This window comes from Nanorana parkeri, unplaced genomic scaffold, assembly GCF_000935625.1.
Source record: "Nanorana parkeri isolate BGI_ZX_2015 unplaced genomic scaffold, ASM93562v1 scaffold328, whole genome shotgun sequence".
NCBI classification, from domain to species: Eukaryota; Metazoa; Chordata; class Amphibia; order Anura; family Dicroglossidae; genus Nanorana; species Nanorana parkeri.
Genome location: NW_017306596.1, coordinates 663,922 through 674,615, shown reverse-complemented (window position 1 = coordinate 674,615; position 10,694 = coordinate 663,922).

The window sequence follows — 10,694 nt, the reverse complement described above, 5'->3', positions numbered from 1 at the left end:
CCCAGATATTTCACCATAGCGACCGCAACAGTAAAAAAAATAAAATTAAAAAATAAATAAAAAAATGTATAAAAAAATTAAAATTATAAAAAATAAATAATGTGTAAAAAAATTAATAAAAAAAACCAAAACCTCCCCCTGCCCCCACACACAACATGCACCATATTGTGGTGTATGCCATGCACTGCAGTGCGTTGTTAGAACGCATCGCAGTGCATGATTTTTTTTCTTTAAAAAAAAAACATTACATTAACTGTGGCAGCACATGGCAAAGCTTTGTGACGCATTGCCTTCCGTTGTGATACCTTGTGTTGCAATTAAATATACACCTGTATCATTTGATAACAACACAAACACCAGCACAGCGTAAAAACAATTTTTAACATAAGTCGCTTATTTACAGTTTTGCGTACCTTCATGTTTTTACCTTTTCGCAAAAAGGCGCAATTTCAAATTTGCAAATATTTGTTATTTATTAACTCAATACAGTTTTATCTTTTAGATTTAGTCAAATATTTTTTTTGTGCACTGATACTGATTTTAGTGTTCTTTATCAATTGAATTGTGTACTTTCATCGGTTTAATATTAATTTGAGAAACATTTGCGCAATTATCGCAGAGCCTACAAATTTAGTAGCACCATATTTTTATTCTACTGGGCTGAGCTTTCAGAAAATATATGGTTTGGGGGGGTCTTTTACAAACACTAGCAACGCAGAAATTAAAAATCAAATCAATGTGAAAAATTGCAAAAATGGCGTAGCCAGCTGAGTTGTAAAATGTTCCGGAGGGCTTGGCAGCGAAAGGGTTATAATATTCTGTACAAAAGCATAGTGTAATTTGTAGTAAATATGCAATAAATTATAATAGATGACAATTACTTTTCTCAGTTTATTATTGAGAAAATTGCAAGTTATTTTTCGTGAAAGGGTACCATCAAATTTGCCCTAGTCTGCACATAATAATCAGAATGTAACATGGCAGCATGTGATTACCAAATCACATTATTATTTTGTGTAAAAAATATAGCCGACGGGGCTAACTGCCAAAATACAATAGCTGCAGCAGGAGATTCCTCCATCCTCCCTTATGGTGGAATCTGTTAGATTTTTTTCTGTTCAGCGCGAAAGCTGAATGAAAAACAATCTACCAGTTTACACCTAGCCTTACTAAGCCAAAAGATGATCATCACAACCAGGGAACTAGCAACTTCTAGAGGAAGTCAGTGATGAGTGTACCCAGTTGATTGTACCTATATTTCTAACATGTTAAGATAGCAAGTCACCTGATGTGCTTAAATTGTGTTTTATTTGTATTTGACCATTTACATTTGAAAATATATCTATATGTGCATAAAATAAAATGTTAGCTTTACTAAATGTATTTGTATGTTACAGGTTTGTTGTGAATTGGAAGAATGTCAGAATCCCTTCCTTGATCTCCAGCCATCAGACAATGGGTGGGATCAGTTTTTCATTTACCTTCAAGAAATTCCATTGGTGACCTGTGACCAAGTGGCAGCAATCATCAAAGATGCCATCAACCGAAGCCGTATAGGCATGGTTCCCAATAGCCGTACTTCATCTACAGAAGCTGTTGCAGGGAGTGCTCCTCTGTCTCAGGGTTCATCTGGTATTATGGAGTTATATGGGCCTGATGTAGACCCTCCTCAAAATCCTGTACATTTTCCAGATAATCAGCAGGAAGCAAATGGATCTGCACAAGCCCAGGTGGATGTGAACATAGATCTTGTAAGCCCAGACAGTGGCCTTGCTACAATAAGAAGTAGCCGTTCATCTAAAGAGAGCTCTGTTTTTCTTAGTGATGACAGTCCAATTGCTGAAGCTTCTGGTTCTCATCAAAATTTTGCTTCAGGTATTGATTCTTATAGTCCCATCCCAGAATGTGTCATTATCGAAGAAGAAACACCTTCAACCAGAAATAACAGTGATAACCTTGAGCTCTTCAACTTTGATCTAGCTCCAAACATTCATTCTGAATCTTCTTCACATTCTGCTGATTATTCAATGGCTGATGATTTTTTCTTTCAGAGTGATTCCTCAGAAGGACAGCAAGCTGTTGCTCAGAAAGAGCGTAGTGAATCACGGTTCTACAGAGACAATATGGCTAACTGTTCACCCTCATTATTGCAAACAAAAGTTGAAAATATTTCATTAGCAGAAGTAGAAAATATAAGTTTAGTAGAATTTGATGACAATTTCATGCATAGTACTGAGAACCATGACGATTTCTGTGATAAAAATCCAAGTGTTAGTGACATTGTTGAATATGATTTTCCTTTATCTTCTGAAGTCCTTGGACATGCAGAAGTTAAAGTTCCCCCAACACCCATGAACAGTTTAGTTGAAAGTTCTCCACTGGATAATGGACCACCAACTTTTTTCTCAGATGATGTCATAGAAAAGATAAATGAATTAGGATCTTCAGACATATCTCAGGTTAAGTATGGATACTGGAAGAATGGAGGGGACCCAGAAGCCTTGTTGAATGTTGACACATGGAGTTCAAGTGAACAGGAGTCTGTATTTCATAGCCCAGACTCTTGGAAAGGCCAAAAGCCAAAGGACAATAATGAATGTAGAAGCGTTGCTTCATTTCAACTGATGGGACCTTCCTGTTACAGAAAAAACAGAGACAATCACGATAAAAACAGTATGCAAGAAAACAGACCCTTTTCTGATTCATGGAAATCAAACCAACCATTTCAAGGAGGATCAGATTCATGGTGTGATTCCTCAGACAACTTTGCACAGAGTACCAATGAAACAGATAATTCTTGGAGTGGATTGCATGGGAAAAAACATAGGAAATATTTTATAGACGTTAATGAAGTAGGTGAAATAGAGAGTGACCAGTCTTCAGAAAATTCTCCTGGTAATACTGTGGAAAATAAAATGGGTGAAGACATGTTGGAAGAAAAACAAAATTCCAAAAGGGCAACTGGAATCTCTAATTTAGGAATAAGCCCAAATTGTAATGCATTTAAATCAGATATAGAAGCATCTACTGATCTAAGACACATACAAAGAAATCTTTGTGCGTGGGATTTATATGACAGTAATCGAGGGTCAAGTGCAATAGATGACCATATTGCCTGGGAAGACCCCTTTTTGTCTTATAGATGTCTTGATTTCACATCTCCTGCTACAAGTAAGGACTGCATAGTTTCCCCTCCAGACACGAACTACTCCACATCTGACTCAATATCATCTCCTCTTTGCGAGGATGACTTGCATGAACCTGAAAACCTATGGCAAGAGCAAAAAGCTTGTGAGCATACTCAAGATTTCTTATCTGCCACTTATCATGAGGAACCCATATTAAATAATACAAGTGCTGTAAGTAACGATGTGGTTGAAGGTAAAAGATCTCCTGGTTTTTGCCTAACACCTGAGAAAAAGAGTAAGGCTGTTGTCACAATGCAAGAAAACACCACGATGAATAATCAGAAAGTTTGTTTAAAAACAGCATTAAATACAACACATTTATCTAGTGAGATTGATGACAATTTGGAATGTTCACCCAAAGCAGGCAGTGATAATATCTTTCAGTTTTCGGTTGCAAGTAACTGTTCAAGTCCTTTTGATATTATCCAGGCTGATTTTCAGAGCTGTTTGTTCCCAGGTACCTCAAAAAATGTATCGCCAAATAATTTATCAGATAATACTTTGTTAAGAAAGCATGAACCTCATCTACAAGTTAATGAATATGACAGTTTGGACATTGATTTTCTTGATGACCTGAAGACAGCTAAGTCAGCAAATCTCAAACCAGGTTGCTCTGATATACCACAGAAAGTATTCAACGTATCTGAAATCCATAATGAATCCATGGCTGACCATCAGCTCATGTTTTACACACCAGAAGATGAAGACTTTGGTGTTAATATTAATCGTGAAAATGAAGATGTTTGGGACTTGCAGTGTGACACAGAATCTTCTTCGTTAAACACTCCAGATGAGTTAGACAATTCTAGCGTAAGCTATTTACCAAATGTTAATCTGCTTAATAATTCTCTTTCAGGCATTAAAGAAGGCCCCAAGGCCTTAAACACAAATGTAGATTCTGTTATTCATTTGTCACCTGTCACTGACACCAGCTTTCAGACCAGTAAAGACAAACATGAGAATGTAACTCAGAGCTCATGTTTACTCAGTCCAGAGAGTTATAAACTACAGAAGCCCTCAATGTCTGAAAAACCTATACTTACTGAAAAGGAATCTGTTAGCAGGAAGATTGAAATTAAAGAAAACAATTTTAACCACACAAGCCTCACTGTTGACGACATTGTTTTCCAAGATGAAATAATAATTAGTCCTCACAGCATCTTGGAATCTGCCGAAACTGATTCAGTTTTAAGTTTAGGGGTAGTTAATATCGATATACCTCAAGACCTAAAGCTAAATGCTTGTTATAATGAAAACAATCTAAGTGGCTCTTCACTTTCCAGTTCAACAAGCCCAGAGACAGCTGCTGATGGCTGGAGCACCACATATAGCGACACAACACATGCAAGTAAAAATCTATATCTTCCAGCTTCGAAAAATAATGTGCAACTCTACAGCTTCTTAAAAGGTAACTCAGATACAAGTGATAATGCCCAGAAGATTTCACTGAACACTATTAATAAAGTTCCTATGAATCTAGATATTTGGAATACTCAGATATGTGAAGAGTCTGAGCCTTCAACATCTAGTCCTGAGTCAAATGAAGCTCTTGATCATTCCAGTTCATTGGAGGAAGATAGCAAAAATTGTTTTCAGCAGGAGCTATTAGATTTGGATTCTGCAGGATCAACATTATTTGACCACAATAAGTCCAATTCAACTACTCCAGACATAGAAGATGGAATATTAGAAGAGCAACTACACTGTGCCCACAACATTTCGTCTGTGGAGTGCAAAGCAGAAAAAGGCAATGAAAGTTTTGATGTCACTGAATCTACTCTATATCATAACAATCTATTGGATAGCTCTGCTGAAGACCTTAATGACAGGAATATAACATTATTACAGACATTATTACCTGGCTACAAGAATTCTGAACAACAAGAACATGAGATATTAGAATATTCTTCCTTTGTTTCACAAAGCAATACACTGTCACAAATTGAACAAAGCCATTGGCCTACAAGACTTTGTAAGAGTGAAGATTTATTCAGCTTAGCATCATTTAGTGGTGATGATTTCTCACCTCATCATTGCTTTGAGGATCTTTTATCTACAGAAAATTCACTTCATGTCTGGACAAATGATGCAGATGTTACCTATACATCTCAGTATGACTATGAAGATAGTGATCTTCCAATTGTTTGTAAAAACAACCAAGCTCATACTGTAAAAGAGCAAGGTCCAATACACGCTCTGCCAAGTTACAATGATGGAAAGATTAAACCAAAATCTTCAAACATATCTAACACTACAGAAGTAAACAGTACAGTCTGTAGTCTCCAGGATGATGACTTGTTGTCTGTTGGCGAGCTTGAACACAATAGTATAATAAGTAGCTTTGAGCACTGTGAACGATTAAACTCAACAAGTTCCGTGCAATCAGACTTTATGCCTGATATCTTAGATGACCACACTCTGGAATCTTCTCCTTTTCTTTGTGTTGATCCAGACCTTTGGAACGTTACAGAAAAAAATTGCAATAACGGATTTTTGAAAGACAGTCCTGATGTGTTAAACAGTTGTGAGAACAGTTCCCAGGCTTCTGATAGCCCAGATCTCTGTAAAGAGCATGAAAATGGTCAACCGTACAAGCAACAGTTAAACATATGGACAGAATATTTCCCAAGAACAGCAGTTCAGTCTGACAGTACAAATGAGAGTAAATATGATGCACAGGAACAGGAACCTAGACCTGAAACAGACATTTTGCATTCAGAAAAATGGTGTACATCTGCCGGTAATGTCTTGGAGGTAGACTTCAATGATCCTGAAAATAATAGCAGTGTGAACATTGATACTGCTAGATCAGTGTTTTCTGTCAAATACAATGATGACTTAATCCATGGAGGTCAAAGCCCATCAACTAGAGAGAATGAATATTTAATAAGGCCAGAGACATCAAATATAATGTTTATAGATCATGCCGTTCTCCTAAGTCATAGTGAAGAGGCAGAAGACCTTTATCAGACAGCGGATACACAGGTAAAAGAAGAGGATGCATTTCTGAATCAAGTTCTATATAGCAATGAAGCTGAAGAAGATGAAGAATTTACAGAAGGGATTCTGAATAACCCAATTTGTCCTCCAGGTGGCAACATTGAACTGTGTAATGGTAAGAAATGTGTTGTTTCTAAACATTTACCAAGTGCTGTCTAAATTCTATGACTTTGACTAAAAAAAATGAGCCATGATTAAACTGACCTTGCTGAATGAGAACAAAAACAAAGCTGTATTATGTGATAGAATGTCCACACAGAGAGTGAATAATATTATTTACATGTTATCAATTATCTCAAAGATTTGTTAGAACCCATTGGAGGTCACATTCAAGGAAAGATTACATTAGATAATGTAACAAATCAGACCATCTAGATTTGGCAGCAGATGACAGAATGGCTCAGCAAACAGATCTAGTTCATCCTTCTATCAGGTTTATATAGGCAGCCTGATAAGTAGTTTTTTTTGGGTGGTATAGACTGTCATACAAACATAAACATTATGTTTCGTTCACAGACACAGATGAGATGTTTGAAAAGACAATGCTTAATACAGTTTATTCAGTGGAGTCCCCAGATACAGTTCAAAGTACCCATGAATCGCGATCCCATCCTTTTCACTTGGAGGAGAAGAGTCCCTCTATTCTTCTTCAAAGAAGAGAAAGTAAGAAGAAATCAGAAGAAATCTCAGAGCATGAACACAGCTGGAGCATAATTTTAAGCCAGACTGAAGCCTCTGATACCTCTCCTGAAGACATTTTTAGCAGAGCCGACACTGGAGATGGTGACAGAGATCTGGTTTTATATGAGGACAGTGAGGAGGGATCTCAGACCAAAATCAAAGATGATGATTATGCTGACCTGGAAGAAAGCTTTGAACTGTGTAAACTGGAGGACAGTGATACCAAAGCAAACACAGCAACAATTAATCATTTCTTCTCATGCGACAAGGTGCTGGAGTCCAAGCTTTCTCCAGAAGGTGGAGCATGTGCTTTCCCTCTGGGTAAGAATGCTGCTGAACAAAGGTAAGAATACTTTTATCATGTTTAGACTACAAAATGTAAGTAAACTATTATTGTTATACCATGGGCTAGTAATTAACAATATATAATGTTCCATATATATGAGGTGAGCTCAGCAAGCACATACACTTTAAAAAAAACTATTCAAAAATATATGGTCTCTTAAAAAAGAACTCCAGGCAAAGCTATTATTAACTCTTGTAGTGGGGCTAACTCCTCACTGCATGAGTTAACTGTTCATTTTTGTCTAGGTGCTAAAAAAAGTTATACTCACCTGAAGCACTGAACCAGCTTGTTCTTAGACTGGCCTTTTCAGCCTCTCTCCCCCTCCTCTGCAGCGGTCTGAGGGGCTGTAAATCATCACGTTCTATATACAGTGTATAGACGTGAGGACGCTGAGGAACAATACAATGCCATAGCATTGGAGGAGACAGGCTTTAGAGACTGGAGAAGCAGGGAGCCAGCTCAGTTTGGGTGAGAATAACTTTTTTTTGTAGCACCTAGACAAAAACGAGCAGTTAACTTTTGCAGTTCTGGATAAAGCCCCACTGCAAGGGTTAATACAAGTTTTGTCATGTGTTCTTCTTTAATTAAACAAGTCTTAAATTAAATGGGTCTTCCACACAAAACCCCATGAGTCCAGTCAGAGTTAAAAATGGAGTGTAAAGGTGATGGTGGTGCTGTATGCTGTTTCTTCTCTTCGGAATCAAAAAATACTCTGCTTTCTTTAGACACACAATGACAGAAAGCCATGCCATAATCCAGTCTTCTGCATTAGAGAATGGGGTTACAGCAGTAGTGGTGCAAAGTGTAAATCCTCTCTAAATATGAAGTATTTTTTTATAAGATGCAAATGTAAAGCCTTATTTTTTTTTTATTTCTATTAAAGTGTTCCAACCCAAACATTTTTTTACATTTTTGGATGGAATGGGTAAGGTTTAGAACACATGTCATGTTTCAACTGCTATCCAGTGCTTCTTGTCCTGCTGACAATGTTTTTGCAAGACAGGAAGTGAGGGTAATTTTCCTGCAGCGAGACAGAAAAATGCTTTTCTTCAATAACGTAGTGCAAGAGTAGAACCGCTGTCAGATTTTGATCTCTGTTTGTGTCCCGGTCGCAGATTTTCCTTTACTGGTGATAGTGTTATGAGCAAAACATTGAGTGAGGGTAAATCTCTCTAACAGAGTCCCAGGTTCAGTAAAAAGGTTCTGATTCTTCACTCTAAAACTAGAAAATGTTTTTGGCTGAACATCCACTGTAATGTTGCTGGTTTCAATTATGCTGGCACTGACATAAAATATTATTTCACCAAGTACTAAGATTTACAGTGCTAGTAGTGTAGGAAGTGGCAAGTGGATCTAGTAATTTTGCCTTAAAAAAACTTAACCCCGTAATGACCGAGACCTTTCCCCCCCCCATTTTTTTGCACCCATGAGATTATACACATTTTAGTCCTACAAATTACTTAAAACCCCCAAACATTATATATTTTCTGAAAGCCAAGACCTTGTAGAACATAATGATGGCAGTTGCAAACTTTTATGTTGCATGATATTAGCTCAACTTATTACCAAAACCAAAAATGTAGTGAAAAATGCACTTAAGTTAAATGTAGTGCGCCAAAACACAATAAAATTACCATTTAAAAAAAAATGTAATATAAAAGATGAGGTTACAACGATTAAATAGATATCCAACATGCCCAGGTTAAAAATTGTGTGCATCTGTGAAACGGCGACAAAATGCAGTACCCCAAAACGTCCCTAGATGACCTACAGCTCATCAGTTTTGAAATACGTGTAAATGTTGGCCCTAGAATTATTGCTCCCACTCTGGCGTGCGCGGCAATACACAACATCTGCAGCACGATTGTTGTTTTTGTACATATACACACCCGACGCGGGTTTATGTTATTACGAGCATGCTCGCGGGAGTGGGGGACTTTAAAATTATTTAAACTTTTTTTTCATTTGATATTATTTTTAAAAACCTGTTTTTTTAATTTATTTTTTACTTTACTTTAATTGCTATCACATAGGGGGGTTTACAAGCCCCCATGTGATAGCAGATTGGTGGTGACAGGTACTCTTTAAGGTGATACTGGGGGTCCAAAAGACCCCTATCATCACCTTTACACTTGAAAGAAGCTATTGATTGCTTATTTCTGGGCTTCGCGTCGTCCCGGTCCCATAAAACAGGGAGGAGACCTGGTGAACAAACGTTCACCACTCTCCTCCCCAGCTTCCTGCCGACACCAGAGACGTCCTGGTGTGTGTATTTCTTTGTTGTTCTCTAAATAAGAAGTAGCTATTTCTGTTTATCACTGAGTTACAGCCTGTGGAGATGTTGTGTAACTCCGTGGATCTCTGATACAAAGTTCCATACTATATCTAGAAAAAAAAAACACCAACCATACACTCTAATCCCCATGAGTACCTCAAGATTATATGTGTAAGTCCTTTTTATATTAGTGTCATTTAACGGTGCAATTTATAAGTAACATTCGGAATGTTATATACTGGAAGTGGCTGATAGAGGATGCCTGAAAACAGGTGCATTTTAATATTTAACACATCTCAACTAAATAACAAATAAAGCATCAGTGAACTTTATCTGATGGGTTTCTGGTTTTACTGGTGGTAAATCTCCGCAGTTCATTTCTAGTATTAACCTTATCTAGAGGTCCTCCACTAGTGGCTACCTGATGTGGTTCCCAGGCAGATCATACCTCTTTCAGGCAGCTATACCATGCAGAATGATATTAATTTGGCTGCATGTGATACAACAGCTATGACAGCATTTTTAATCTGATCAGCAGTCCTGCGTTGTAAGGGTGCCGAGGGCCCACAATGATGAAGCATTTGAGTGTTGAGAAGAGCGCCGGGAAAGCGAGAGATAAGGTAAGTACGGTATAACTGCTTTGTCTCTTACCCCTAGAAAAAAAAAGCTTTTTTATTTTCCCCGGAGTTCAGCTGCATTTCATCTCCTAACTGAGGCCCCTATCAGGAGACAGCAGGCAAGTATCTGGGGTGAAAAACACAGTTGCTGGATGTGTTTCTACATCTAAAGTTTGTGCACACAATTATCAGCTTGCTTTTCTATTTTTAGCAAAAGCTGTCAGAATCCGGTTGCAAAATGGGCAGGTAAGCAGCAGATCAGGGACTTTGTGTTTTTGTGGAAGAGGAAGCACCAGGGTTCTTAGAAAACCCTGATGTGTCAATATGGCATGATTCTGTCACATTGCAAAATACTGTATATGCAAAGATATAATAAAATAATATGCCGAAATAATATGTCAAAAGGAAACCCCCCACCACATGCACACTGCCACATACAGGTGAAACTTGAATATTTAGAATATCGTGCAAAAGTAATTGCAGTAAGTGCTGCAAAAGGGGCCCAAACCAAGTACTGAGTACATATGCATGCTTGTACTTTTCAGAGGTCCGATATTGTTCTATGTACAATCCTTGTTTTATTGATT